Source organism: Hemiscyllium ocellatum, chromosome 31 (assembly GCF_020745735.1).
Source record: "Hemiscyllium ocellatum isolate sHemOce1 chromosome 31, sHemOce1.pat.X.cur, whole genome shotgun sequence".
In the NCBI taxonomy this organism is placed as follows: domain Eukaryota; kingdom Metazoa; phylum Chordata; class Chondrichthyes; order Orectolobiformes; family Hemiscylliidae; genus Hemiscyllium; species Hemiscyllium ocellatum.
The window spans coordinates 11,129,034-11,144,397 of NC_083431.1; the positions used below are offsets into that span (position 1 = coordinate 11,129,034).

At 47.4% G+C, this 15,364-nt stretch overlaps 1 protein-coding gene and 1 pseudogene across 1 annotated transcript in view; both read left to right on the forward strand.

The window, feature by feature from the left end:
* The window catches only part of nxn (nucleoredoxin), a 225,566-nt gene that overhangs the window by 44,935 nt on the left and 165,267 nt on the right, over window positions 1-15,364 (forward strand). The gene's annotated exons all lie outside the window — the stretch shown is intronic.
* Window positions 6,574-6,692, forward strand: LOC132830673 (5S ribosomal RNA; annotated as a pseudogene).

The window sequence follows — 15,364 nt, forward strand, 5'->3', positions numbered from 1 at the left end:
TCAACATGGCTTTGTGCGTGGGAAACCATGTCTCACAAACTTGATTGAGTTTTTGAGAAAGTAACAAAGAGGATTGATGAGGGTAGAATGGTTGATGTGAACTATATGGACTTCAGTAAGGCATTCAACAAGGTTCCCCATGGGAGACTGGTTAGCAAGGTTAGATCTCATGGAATACAGGGAGAACTAGCCATTTGGATACAGAACTGGCTCAAAGGTAGAAGACAGAGGGTGGTGGTATAGGGTTGTTTTTTAGACTGGAGGCCTGTGACCAGTGGAGTGCCACAAGGATTGGTGCTGGGTCCTCTATTTTTTGTCATTTACATAAATGATTTGGATGGGAGCATAAGTGGTACAGTTAGTAAGTTTTTAGATGACACCAAAGTTGGCTGTGTAGTGGACAGCGAAAAAGGTTATCTCAGATTACAACAGGATGTTGATCAGATGGGCCAATGGGCTGAGAAGTGGCAGATGGAGTTTAATTCAGATAAATGCGAGGTGCTGCATTTTGGGAAAGGAAATCTTAGCAGGACTTATACACTTAATGGTTCGAGGGAGTGTTGCTGAACAAAGAGACCTTGGAGCGTGGGTTCATAGTTTCTTGGAAGTGGAGTCACAGGTAGATAGGATAGTGAAGAAGGTGTTTAGTATGCTTTCCTTTATTGGCCAGAGCATTGAGTACAGGAATTGGGAGGTCACGTGGTGGCTGTACAGGACATTGGTTCGGCCACTTTTGGAATATTGCATGCAATTCTGGTCTCCTTCCTATCGGAAAGATGTTGTGAAACTTGAAAGGATTCAGAAAAGATTTACAAGGATGTTGCCAGGGTTGGAGGGTTTGAGCTATAGGGAGAGGCTGAACAGGCTGGGGCTGTTTTCCCTGGAGCGTTGGAGGCTGAGGGGTGACCTTATAGAGGTTTACAAAGTTATGAGGGGCATGGATAGGATAAATAGACAAAGTCTTTTCCCTGGGGTGGGGGAGTCCAGAACTAGAGGGCATAGGTTTAGGGTGAGAGGAGAAAGATATAAAAGAGACCTGAGGGGCAACTTTTTCACGCAGAGGGTGGTACGTGTACGGAATGAGCTGCGAGAGAAAGTGATGGAGGCTGGTACAATTGCAACATTTAAGAGGCATCTGGATGGGTATATGAATAGGAAGGGTTTGGAGGGATAATGATTGGGTGCTGGCAGGTGGGACTAGATTGGGTTGGGATATCTGGTCGGCATGGATGAGTTGGACCAAAGGGTCTGTTTCCATGCTGTACATCTCAATGACTCTAATTGACGTCAACTTTTGAATTTTTTTTTAAAAGAATGCACTGTCGTGTGCTGCACTTAGCCAGAGAGGAAGGTGGGTAGTGCAGGAGGACCTTCAGGTGATTGTCCTTTCTCAGTGATGGACCATTTGAGGGACTGATGGGGAGGTGATTGTCCAAGGAAAAGCAGTGACAGCGAATGTCCTGCCTGGGTTATGGGTGGGTCTGGTGCACCAGAAGACAGGAGAAAGACCAACAGGGCTACGGTGAGAAAGGACACAAGTGCATGAGAATGGACAGGCGTTTGTGCGTCAAAAACTGTGGGGCTGGAAAAGCACAGCAGGTCAGGCAGCACCCGAGGAGCAGGAGAGTCAATATCCCCAGCATAAGCCCTTCATCAGGAATGTGGGGAAAAGGGGACTGAGAGATAAATGAGAGGAGGATCTGGTAGGCGTGAGGTAGCTTGGAAGGTAGATGAAGGTGGGGGGAGGGTCGCGATGGTGATTGGTCAGATCAAAGGGTGGAGCGAATAGGTGGGAAGGAAGATGGACAGGTAGGACAGTTCAAGAAGGAGGTGCTGAGGTGGAGGGTTGGATCTGGGATAAGGTGGGGGGAGGGGAGATGAAGAAAAGGATGGTGTGTTGTCTCCCGAGTGCCAGGGTCAGGGATGTCTCTGAATGACTGGGTATTTCTGAAGGGAAGGGCAAACCGATGAGAGATTGTAGACATGTATTAGTACCAACGGCATGAGTTGAAAAAGGCTTGAGGTCTTTAAGGATTTTAAGGAGCTAGGATGCAGTTTAATGAAGAGAACCCCAAACATCGAATCTCTGGATTCCTTCTGATGTCATGTGTGTGTGATTGGGAGGCTCGTCCAGAAGGATGCAAAGCAGGAAGGATGTTGCGGGCGGAGGGGCTTGTGATTTCTGGGATGTTGGGACCATTTTTTGGCGGGGGGAGGGGTGGGTGGGTAGTGGGGTGCGGGTGTGGTATTGAGACCTGTACAGGGTGGACAGGTTTTACCTGATTCAGAACGAGGCCACAATCCTTGAGGCAATGTTTGTCAGTGCATTTGGCAATGGTTTGCACTAACTTGGCAGGTGGATGAACTCAGAGAGAGGGTTTAGCAGGGGAAGATGAATGGCCAAACTTGGAAAAGACAGCAACTGAGTCAAGAAGGCACAGGTATTGTAGGCTTTGCCAAGATTAGGTTGAATTTATGCTCACACTAACAGTTTGATGGACAAGGCAGATGAGTTGAAGGAACAAATTAAAACATGGGGGTTTGATGTCGTCACCATCACTGAGGCATGGTTGAGAGAGGGACGGGATGAGCAGATAAACATTACAGGGTACAGGATCTTCAGGTATTGTAGACCTCCGCAACTCCCCAGCTCATTACTTTGGAGCTTGCTCGATCGTTGTGTCAGGTGTAGACCCTGGATAAGCTGACTGGGATAGACCCTGGATAACCTGTCTGGGGTAGACCCTGGATAACCTGTCTGGGGTAGACCCTGGATAACCTGTCTGGTATTGACCCTGGATAACCTGTCTGGAGTAGACCCTGGATAACCTGTCTGGTATAGACCCTGGATAACCTGTCTGGTATTGACCCTGGATAACCTGTCTGGAGTAGACCCTGGATAACCTGTCTGGGGTAGACCCTGGATAACCTGTCTGGTGTAGACCCTGGTTAACCCTGTCTGGTTAGACCCTGGATAACCTGTCTGGTGTAGACCCTAGATAACAGTCTGGGGTAGACCCTGGATAAACTTGCCTGTTGTAGACCCTGGATAAACCTGTCTGGTGTAGACCCTGGATAACCTGTCTGGTATTGACCCTGGATAACCTGTCTGGGGTAGACTCTGGATAACTGTCTGGGGTAGACTCTGGATAACTGTCTGGTATAGACCCTGGATAACCTGTCTGGGGTAGACTCTGGATAACCTGTCTGGGGTAGACTCTGGATAACCTGTCTTGGGTAGACCCTGGATAACCTGTCTGGTATAGACCCTGGATAACCTGTCTTGGGTAGACTCTGGATAACCTGTCTGGGGTAGACCCTGGATAACCTGTCTGGTGTAGACCCTGGTTAACCCTGTCTGGTTAGACCCTGGATAACCTGTCTGGTGTAGACCCTAGATAACAGTCTGGGGTAGACCCTGGATAAACCTGCCTGTTGTAGACCCTGGATAAACCTGTCTGGTGTAGACCCTGGATAACCTGTCTGGTATTGACCCTGGATAACCTGTCTGGGGTAGACTCTGGATAACTGTCTGGTATAGACCCTGGATAACCTGTCTGGTGTAGACCCTGGATAACCTGTCTGGTATTGACCCTGGATAACCTGTCTGGGGTAGACTCTGGATAACTGTCTGGGGTAGACTCTGGATAACTGTCTGGTATAGACCCTGGATAACCTGTCGGGGGTAGACTCTGGATAACTTGTCTGGGGTAGACACTGGATAACCTGTCTGGTATAGACCCTGGATAACCTGTCTGGGGTAGACCCTGGATAACCTGTCTGGGGTAGACCCTGGGTAACCTGTCTGGTGTAGACCCTGGTTAACCCTGCCTGGTTAGACCCTGGATAACCTGTCTGGGGTAGACCCTGGATAACCTGTCTGGGTAGACCCTGGATAACCTGTCTGGTGTAGACCCTGGGTAACCTGTCTGGTGTAGACCCTGGTTAACCCTGCCTGGTTAGACCCTGGATAGCCTGTCTGAGGTAGACTCTGGATAACCTGTCTGGTATAGACCCTGGATAATCTGTCTGGTGTAGACCCTGGCTAACCTGTCTGGTGTAGACCCTGGCTAACCTGTCTGGTGTAGACCCTGGCTAACCTGTCTGGGGTAGACTCTGGATAACTGTCTGGGGTAGACTCTAGATAACTGTCTGGTATAGACCCTGGATAACCTGTCTGGGGTAGACTCTGGATAACCTGTCAGGTGTAGACCCTGGATAACCTGTCTGGTATAGACCCTGGATAACCTGTCTGGGGTAGACCCTGGTTAACCCTGTCTGGTTAGACCCTAGATAACTGTTTGGTAGAGCATGAATTTGGGACCATTTGTTGCTGGTTGTGGCTGCTTTCACTCAGTGAGTAGTGAGGGTCTGGAATGTACTGCCTGGAAATGTGTTGGAGGCAGGTTCAATGGAGACATTCGAGAGAACACTGGCTGGTGTTCTGGACAGAAATGGTGTGCAAGGGTTGGGCAGAAAAGTAGGAGAATGGCGTTAGATAATGATGTTCATGGCTTCCTCCTGTGCAGTAACAGTTCTGTCACTTCATGCTATTGGTCTGCCCCGTGTGGAGTTGGCACTGCTGTCAGTGTCGGGAGGTCAGTGAGAAAGACAGCCCTAACTACTGGGCCAGCTTAGGGAGGAGTCAGTCTGGCAGTGTGTTCACCTTGCAGAAGGGAAGGAGATATCTATCCTTGGGGAGTGCTCTTTGTGCAGTTGGGAATGCCATGGAAGATGGTGCCATATAAAATCTTTCAGAAGCAGAGGGGTGCTGCCTGTCTACTTGCGCTAGTTGTATTATGGTGAGGGCGGTGTACTCTCAATGTCAGATCAGCTTTGTGAGCTGTCGATCTTTATTTTGACCAGGAGTGTGCTCGGAGCGTGGAAGGGTGGGAAGCTGGTGGGCCAGTCACCTCAACATCAAAAATAGGAGCAGGAGTAGGCCATTTGGCTCTTCGAGCCTGCACTCCCATTCAATATGATCATGGCTGATCATACAACCTCAGTATCCCATTCCCACTTGCTCCCCATACGCCTTGATCCCTTTAGCCACAAGGACCATGTCCAGCTCCCTCTTGAATATATTGAAAGGAACTGGCCCCAACAGCTTCCTGTGGGAGAAGGTTCCCAACTCTCAGAGTGAAGACATTCCTCCTCATCTCAGTCCTGAATGGCTTAACCTTTATTCTTAGACTGTGACCCCTTGCTCTGGATTTCCCCACCATTGGGAACATTCTTCCAGCATCTAGCCTGTCCAATCCCATCAGGATTTTCTATGAGATTCCCCCCTCGTTTTTCTAAATTCCAGTTGATCCTCATCTGTCAGCCCTGCCATTCGGGGAATCAGTCTGGTGAACCTTCGCTGGACCCCCTCAATCGCAAGGATGTCCTTCCTCAGACTAGGAGACCAACACTGCACGCACTACTCAAGGTATGGCCTCACCAAGGCCCTGTATAACTGCAGCAAGACATCCTCACTCTGCTACCCCGATTCTCTCGCTATGATGGCCAGCATTCCATTAGCTTTCCTCCCTGCCTGCTGCACCCCCACTCCCCCATGCCAGCCTTAGTGACTGTTCCACCATGGTACCCAGGTCTCGTTGCACCCTCCTATTCCTAAACTGTCCCCATTCAGATCAGAGTCTGCCTTCCTTTTTTTTTGTGACCAAAGTGGATAACATCACATTGATCCACATTATATTGCATTTGCCAAGTATGTGCCCACTCAGCCAGACTGTCCAAGTCACCCTGCAGTGCCTTACCATCCTCCTCACAGCACAGACTGACACCCAGCTTTGCATCATCTGCAAATATGGAGAATTCCTTCATTCAAATCCTTATTGTATAATGTGAACTTGTTCAACTTAATGTTCCAGAATCCACTGAAAACACAACAAGTTGTGTAAAGTCCAGCCCTGAGACCCCAATGGAAGGGTTTTGACCTGGGTATCTGTGCCCACCCATGGCAATATGCATATAGGGCAAGGACAGGACTGGGTTTCACTGTGATGCCTACTACAGCCCATCAACACCTGCTGCCAAGTTGGTCAGTCCATTGTGGAGAGATGGGGAGGGCATTCATAATGAACACAACAACTCAGAGCAGTCCATTCAGCCCATTGTGCTTGCTCCACCCATTCAGTCAGATCATGGCTGATGAACTGCAGGGGCGTCAAATTCTCTGTGGCAGGCAGGTCCAGACCAAGTTAAAATGAAAGCTGAGCTATTCGGCTGTGGCATCAGGAAGGAAGTTTTCACATGGAAGTTTGGGAATATCTGAAGCTTTCCTTTTTCACAAAACATTGCAAGTACAGGGACAGGCCATTCAGTCCCTCAAGCCTGCTTCTCTATTCGGTAAGGTCATTGGTTGATTTGATCTTGGCATCAGTTCCATTTTACTGCCTGTTCCCCATAATGTTCAGGAAATGGTGGTTCAGTTGGGTAATGGAAGCACTGTGATGTGTACGGTGAAGGTAAATTCACCATAGTCCCAAAGGATTGCTCTCTCATTGGATAGCACGACCATCTGAGGGTCACCATGCCTCAGGCTAGGGGGCAGGTTGGGAAGGAGAGTCCTACAGCCATACTAGTCTGAAAACACCCAATCCTATCTGATCTCTAAAGCTAAGCAGACTCGGGCCTGGTTAGTACTTGGATGGGAGACCGCCAGGCAATGCCAGGGACTGTAGGGTTTTATGTATGGTTCAGTGGGTAACACGCCTACCTCACAGCGTCAGGGTGTCACCTTCGGGTGGCAGTCTGTGTGGATGGTCTTCAGAGGGTCAGTGTAGACTCGATGGACCAAATAGCCTGCTTCCACACTGTACAGATTCTGTGATTCATGGTAACATTAGCTGGTGCGAGATTTGAACAATCGCTGTTGGTATCACTCTGCATCATAAACCAGCCATCTGGTCAACTGAGCTAACAGTGAAACGTAGGAGAGGTGGGTAAGGGGAGTTGCAGATGATGTGAAGTTGATCGGACCTCAGGGCTGAATGGCCTCCTGCAGCATGTATTCACAGGCCCGGCTCTTTGTAAAATGATAACACACTTTCTTTGTTTTTATTTTGGCTCCATTTCCTACTCCGTGTTGGATCCCTTTACAATGTCTTTTCCCTTGTGTACCCACCCCAAGCTCTTGTACATTTACTGAGTGCTGCACACTGTAAATACCTGTGGCCTTAGTGCAGAAGGCTACGTCCATAAATGGACATGAGCTGCTTCTCTCCTTTTGGCTGCACAGAGAGTGCAGTTTGCTTAACATTGCACCGTTGAAATGAGGCTTTTGGATCGTCAGTGTATTTTCTGGCTAGTTCACCCTTTGATGCAGGAGTTGTGCTTATTAACTCTTTGAAAGACAGGCAGCTTTCTGGTGCTGCACTAAACAAATTTTTCTTAAGTGTTAAATATTCGGTTCTTTCTTTGTGTTAGGACATAGCACAGTACGGCACAGTACAGGCACTTCGGCCCTCGATGTTGTGCCGGCCTTTTATCCTACTCTAAAATCAAGTTAATCTACAAATCCTTCATTGTACTATCTTCCAAGTGTCTATCTAAGAGTTGCTTGTATGTCCCTAATGTCTCTGACTGTACTACCACTGCTGGCAGTGCATTCCACACACCCACCACTCTCTGTGTAAAGAACCTACCTCTGCAATCTCCCTTAAACCTTCCTCCAATCACCTTAAAATTATGTCCCCTTGTGATAGCCATTTCTGCCCTGGGAAAAAGTCTCTGGCTATTCACTCTCTCTGTGCCTCTCAACATCTTGTACACCTCTATCAAATGACCTCTCATTCTTCTTCATTCCAATGAGAAAAGCCCGAGCTCCCTCAACCTTTCTTCATAAGACATGTCCTCCAGTCCAAGCAGCATCCTGGTAAATCTCTGTGAAGCTTCCACCTCCTTCCAATAGTGAAGCAACCAGAACTAAACACAATATTCCAAGTGTGATCTCACCAGGGTTCTGTAGAGCTGTAATATAACCTTGCGGCTCTTAAACTCAATCCCCCTGCTAATGGAAGCCAACACACCATACGCCTTCTTAACAACCCTATCAGCTTGGGTGGCAACTTTGAGAGATCTTTGGACATGGACCCCATGATCCCTCTGTTCCTCTACAGTGCCAAGAATCCTGCCTTTAACCCTGCATTCTGCGTTCAAATTCGACCTTCCAAAGTTTTCCAGGTTGAACTCGATCTACCACTTCTCATCCTAGCTCTGCATCCAGTCAATTTCCCACTGAAACCTACAACAGCCCTCCACACTATCCACCACTCCACAAACCATCGTGTCATCGACTAAACTTACTAATCCACTCTTCCACTTCCTCGTCCAAGTCATTTATAAAAATCACAAAGACCAGAGGTCCCAGAACTGATCCCTGCAGAACACCACTGGTCACTGAGCTCCAGGCTGAATACTTTCCATCTATCACCACCCTCTGTATTTTGTGGGCCAGCCAGTCCTATATCCAGACAGACAGATTTCCCTGTATCCCATGCCTCCTTACTTTCTGAATGAGCCTATCATGGGGAACTTTATCTAACACCTGGCTAAAATCCATATACACCACATCCACTGCTCTACCTTCATCAATGTGTTTTGTCACGTCTTCAAAGAATTCAAGAAGGTTTGTGAGGCAGACATGTCCCTCACAGAGCCATACTGACTATCTCTACTCAAACGATGGTTTTCCAAATAATCATAAATCCTGTTTCTCAGAATCCTCTCCAATGCTTTGCCCAGCACTGACATAAGACTGACTAGTCTGTAATTTCCAGGATTATCCCTATTCCTTCTCTTGAACAAGGGAATAACATTTGCCACCCTCCAATCATCTGGCACTACTCCAGTGGGCCATCGCTAAAGGTGCAACAATCTCTTCCTTTGCTTCCTGTAGTAACCTAGGGTATATCCTGTCTGGCCCAGGGGATTTATCTACCCTTACATTTTTCAAAATTTTCAGCACATCCTCCTTCCTAACATCACCCTGTTCAAACATATCCGTCTGTTTCAAGCTGTCCTCAGAAATGTCAATGTTCCTTTCACCAGTGAAGACTGAAGCGAAGTATTCATTAAAGACCTCCCCTATTTCCTCCGACTCCAGGCGTAAGTTCCCTCCACTAAGTAAGTTCCCTGACTTAGCCCTACTCTTGCTCTGGTCATCCTCTTGTTCCTCGCCTTGCGTTTTTCTTAATCCTACCCACGAAAGCTTTTTCATGCCCCCTCCTAGCTCTCCTAAATCCACTCTTCAGTTCCTTCCTGGCTACCTTTTGTAACCTTCTAAAACCCTGTCTGATCCTTTCCTCCTGAACCTTAAGTGAGCTTCCTTCTTCCTCTTGACTAGATGTTCCACATCTGTTGTCACCCAAGATTCTATCAATCTACCATCCCCTCCTTGCCTCAGTGGGACAAACCTGTCCAGCGCCGTCAGCAGATGCTTCATAAACAACCACCACATTTCTGTCGTGCGTTTCCCTGAGAATATCTGTTCCCAGTTTAGGTGCCCCAATTCAAGCATAATAGCATTGTGATTCCCCCTCCTCCAACTAAACACTTTCCCATACTGTTTGCTCCTATCCCTCTCCATGAGTATAGTAAAGGTCAGGGAATTGTGAAATGCTCTCCCACCAAGAGATCTGACATCTGGCATGGTTCATTGCCAAGCACCAAATCCAATGTGACCTTCCCTCTAGTTGGCCTATTTACATATTGCATCAGGAATCCTTCCTGGACACACCTGACAAAAACCGGTCCATCCAAACTATTTGAATGAATTAGGTTCCAATCAATATTAAAGAAGTTAAAGTCACCCATGACAACAACTCTGTTACTTCTGCACCTTTCCAAAATCTGCCTCCCAATCTGTTCCGCCGTGACTGTGTTGCTATTGGGGAGAGGGGCCTATAGAAAATTCCCAATAAAGTGACTGCTCCTTTCCTGTTTCTGACATCCACCCATACTGTAGACAAACCTTCCTCGATGACCTCCCTTTCCGCAGCTGGGATACTATTCCTGATTAGCAATGCCACTCTCCCACCCTTTTTTTAACTCCCCCTCCCTTCCTTTTCAAACATCTAAACCCTGGAACATCCAAGAACCATTCCTGTCCCTGTGATATCCAAGTCTCTGTAATGGTTCCAAGGACTGATCCATGCTCTCAGTTTGTCATCCTTATTCCTGCTACTTCTTGCATTAAAACGGACACACTTCAACCCATCACACTCACTGCACCTTTGCCCTATCAAGGGCCTATCCCTCTTCACAGACTCTGCACATTGTATCTGGCTGTTCACTACCTACTCCATCACCTGATCCGTAGCTCAGGTTCCCACCCACCTGCCAATCTAGTTTAACCCCTCCCAAAGAGCTCGAGCAAAGTTCAGTTGCAACTCATCCCTCTTATACAGGTCCCACCATCCCCAAAAGGTGTCCCAATGATCCATGTATCTGAAGCCCTCTGGCCTACATCAGCCCTGCAGCCACATGTTCAGCTACACTTGCTGTCTACTCCTAGCCTCACTAGCCCGTGGCACTGATAGCAATCCTGAGATTACTACTCCGCTCGTCCTGCCTTCGAGCTTCCAACCTAACTTCCTCTATTCTCTTTTCAGGTCCTCCTCCCTTCCCTTACCTATTTTATTGGTACTGATGTGTACCATGACTTCTGGCTGCTCTCCCTTCTCCTTAAGAATTCTACAGACCTGATCCAAGACATCCCTGACCCTGCCACTCGGGAGGCAACATACCATCCGGGAGTCTTGCTCACGATCACAGAATCTCCTGTCTGTTCCTGCCACAGAGCCAGGTTCAGTGCCTGACACCTGGCTGCTGTAGCTTTCCTTGGTGGTCATTCCCCCCAACAGTACCCAAAACGGTATACTTATTACTGAGGAGAACAGCCACAGGGAGCCTCTGTACTATCTGCCTATTCCCTTTCCCCCTCCTGATAGTCACCCAATTACCTTTATCCTGTAATTCAGGCCTGGTATAACTATACCTATAACTCCTCTCTATCACCCCCTCAGCTTCCCAAATGATCCGAAGTTCATCCAGCTCCAGCTCCAGTTCCCTAACACAGTCTGTGAGGAGCTGGAGTTGGGTGCACTTAGACTCATAGTGTACAGCATGGAAACAGACCCTTCGGTACAACCTGTCCATGTTGACCAGATATCCCAACCCAATCTAGTCACACCTGCCAGCTCCCGGCCCATATCCCTCCAAACCCTTCCTATTCATATACCCATCCAAATGCCTCTTAAATGTTGCAATTGTACCAGCCTCCACCACATCCTCTGGTAGCTCATTCCATACACGTACCACCCTCTGCATGAAAACGTTACCCCTTAGGTCTCTTTTATATCTTTCCCCTCTCACCCTAAACCTACACCCTCTTGTTCTGGACTCTCCCAATCCAGGGAAAAGACTTTGTCTATTTATCCTATCCAAGCTCCTCATGATTTTATAAACCTCTATAAAGTCACCCCTCAGCCTCCGACGCTCCAGTGAAAACAGCCCCAGCCTGTTCAGCCTCTCCCTGTAGCTCAAATCCTCCAACCCTGGCAACATCCTTGTAAATCTTTTCTGAACCCTTTCAAGTTTCACAACATCCATCCAATAGGAGAGAGACGAGAATTGCACATAATATTCCAAAAGTGGTCTAACCAATGTCCTGTCCAGCCGCAACATGACCTCCCAACTCCTGTACTCAATACTCTGACCAATAAAGGAAAGCATACCAACCGCCTTCTTCACTATCCTATCTACCTGCGACTCCACTTTCAAGGAGCTATGAACCTGCACTCCAAGGTCTGTTTGTTCAGCAACACTCCCTAGGACCTTACCATTAAGTGTATAAGTCCTGCAAAGAAGTCAGAAGGAACACTAATAGTGGCCTTTACCTCCCACATCTTGCAAGAGGAGAATGCAACTGCTCTAGCCTCCATTCCCTCTCCTCTAAACTGCCAAGAGACATTGAATAAATTTTTAAAAAGCTTCACCTTACTGACCCTCCACACATGGTTGTTTTTTTGGTTACAGGAGGAGGAGGAGGAGGAGGATGGGTGGGAGACACGACATGGCTCGGGTTTAGCTACAGTCCCCGTGTCCACACCCACTCCTCAGGTCCCTTTTAAAGCTTTCCCCTGTTTTTTGTTGGATGAGATGTTGAACCAACGTCTTTCTGTTGTCATCCCATGTCCCTCTTCCCGGGAGGAGTGGATCAGAAATCTAGTGATGTCTTGATCACAGTCACTGACTGTTTCTGCTGTGTTGCCTATGGGAGGCTTCCTCTGCACAATATGGTCATGACATACTAGAGCAGGCGCTGCACTCGATTGGACACCGAGTGCTCTGGGACCTCCTGGTGTTATATGAAAGGTGCAATGTAAACATGAAGTTCAGAAGCTCATTACCCTTTGGAGCTACCTACATCAGAGAACAATGGAGGCAGTGTGATGAATATGTTGTCAGCTGTAAAAGACCGAGTGTTGGTTGGAAAGGAAGTCCAGAGTTGTGAGGTCTGACAGGAGGGGAGAGTTACGGCCACATTGCGCCCAGCTTCGATCTTACTGACTGACGGAGCAGACTCCACAGGTTGAATGGCCACTTCCTGCTCCCATTCCCAAGGTTCTTTTGTTAAGTTCTTTGCTGTCAGCCCACCTGAGAATCTCCCTCAACAGCTCAGGGCTGGGAGCAGTTCTGGGAGTTGTGGTATTTGGCTCAGTTCCAGAATTGGCAACACAGTTACCAAAGCAAAACAGTACTGTCTTCTATTTCCATAAAACCAGAACACTCTGATGAGAATGTTTCAAGGCCTTGGGTCATATTCAAATGCCTAACAGCTGATATTACCTCAACTCCTGTAACAGGAACTGTTCGGCACATACTCTCTGCCCTGAATGTTGTTTGCAATGACATAGATTTGTGTGCAGTTAACTGCTAAAGCCCCAGAACCTGAATATTGCTGGAAACGGACATATTTTTGGCAAAACATTTAAACTTGGCACTTATCAGGACATTTCACAAGAATACCAATGTAAAGGAGAATAAAGTGTAGATATACTTAGCTAAATAATCAGTCGTGGAGCTTGGGTGTTGCTGGCTGGGCCCAGCATTCATTGCCCGTCTCTCGTTGCCCTTTGAGAAGGTGTGATGAGCCACCCTCTTGAACCGCTGCAGTCCACCTGCTGTAGATAGACCCACAAGGCCATTAGGGAGGGAATTCCAGGAATTTGGCCCAGCAACACTGAAGGAATGACGATATATTTCCAATTCAGGATGGTGAGTGGCTTGGAGGGGAACTTGCAGATGGTGGTGTTCCCATGTATCTTGTCCTTCTAGATGGAAATGGCTGTGGATTTGGAAGGTGCAGTCCAAGGATCTTTAGTGAATTTCTGCAGTGCATCTTGTAGATAGTACACACTGCTGATACTGAGTGTTGGTGATGCAGGGAGTGGATGCTTGTGGATGTGGTGCCAATCAATTGGGCTACTTTGTCCTGGATGGTGTCAAGCTTCTTCTTGAGTGTTGTTGCGGCTGCGCCCATCCAGGCAAGTGTGGAGTATTCCATCACGCTCCTGACTTTAGGGCTTGTCAATGGTGGACAGGCGTTGGGGAGTCAGGAGGTGAGCTACTTGCCGCAGTGTTCCTAACCTCGGACCTGTTCTTGTAGCCACTGTGTTTATATGTTGAGTGTCAGGTCAATGGAAACCCCCAAGATCTTGATAATTGGTGATTCAGTGATGGTAATACTATTTGAATCTCAAGGAGTGATGGTTTGATTGTTTCTTATTGGAGATAGTCACTGCCTGGCGTTTGTGTGGTGTAAATGTTACTTGCCACTCGTCAGTCCATGCCTGGATATTGTCCAGGTCTTGTTGCATTTGAACATGGACTACATCTGAGGAGTTGCAAATGCTAATGAACATTCTGCAGTCATTAGTGAACATCCCACGTCTTCTCTTATGATGAAGGCAAGGTAATTGATCATTGTTGATTCCTAATGAAGGGCTCTTGCCCGCAATGTCAATTCTCCTGCTCCTCAGATGCTGCCTCACCTGCGGTGCTTTCCCAGAACCACACTCTCGATTCTGATCACTTGCATCTGCAGACCTTACTTTCTCCTGGAAGGTCATTAATGGCCATTGTTAAGGATGGAGATCCTCTTCTTCCAGCAGTGAGTTGTATAATTGTCTACCACCATTCATGACTGGATGTGACAGGACTGCAGAGCTTAGATCTGATTCGTTGGTTGTGGGATCACAAGTGTGTGCAATGTATTACACGGATGACCAGTTTAAAATTGCTGGTCAGGTTCTGTGGAAAACAGTTGTGCATGTACTGGAAGCTACATATATTAATGCCAGTTAGCTCAGTGGGCTGGATGGCTGGTTTGCACTGCAGATTAATGCCAATAGTGTGGGTTCGATTCCCGCACGGGCTGAGGTACCGTGAAAGACTCTCCTTCTCACCCTCTCCCCTTGCCTGAGGTGTGGTGACCCTCAGGTTAAACCCCTACCGGTTGTCTCTGTAATGAAAGAACAGCTCTGCTCTCACTTGAGACTAAGGTGACTGTGTCTAATTACTTACTTATACTAGTACCAAGGGCATTGTTTGTTGCAGACTGAAACAACATGTACATACACTTCACCTGCTACAATGGACCAACACATGCACCAGCTGTCTCTCTGCTTCATTGTTCAGGGAAATGGCTTGGCGTTTCAGCTTCATCTTGCCTGGTTAATGATGTAGGCAAAGCCTGGTGATTAACTATCAGTCACCATTTAACTGTACATTGTCCTTGGCAACACCTCTACAATTCAGTGCTGACCAATCAGCCAACTCTTTTCATATAGTATAAGCACGCAGTTTCCCATTTATATTGGTGTTTCTTATATGTTGTTCAAATAAATGCATGGCAAAAAGTTTTGACAAAATCTGACTTCTGTTGTTAGTAATGCTAAAACTAATTTCTCCCATGACAAGTCTTCTGTGTCTACAGCTGTCTGTATCTACAGTGTGAACAGTTAACAGTGAAGGAAAGGATGTGAAAGTGAATGATATCCATTGGGACTCCCTCCAGGTTTAAAGAGAATCCCCTTCTGGGTGAGGATTGAGGATGTTCCTGATGATTAGGAGTCCAGCATCAGGAGTCACGGTGTAAGGATATGGGAGAGGGCCGTTTAGGATTGAGATCAGGAGAAACGTCTTCACCCAAAGAAAGCTGAGCCTTTGGATAGCTCTATCGCAAAATGGTTGGGACCGAAACATTGAATGTTTTCAAGGAGGAGATAGAAATAATTCTTAGAGCTAAAGAAATCAATGGGAGAAGGTGGAAACAGGGGACAGAGTTGGATGC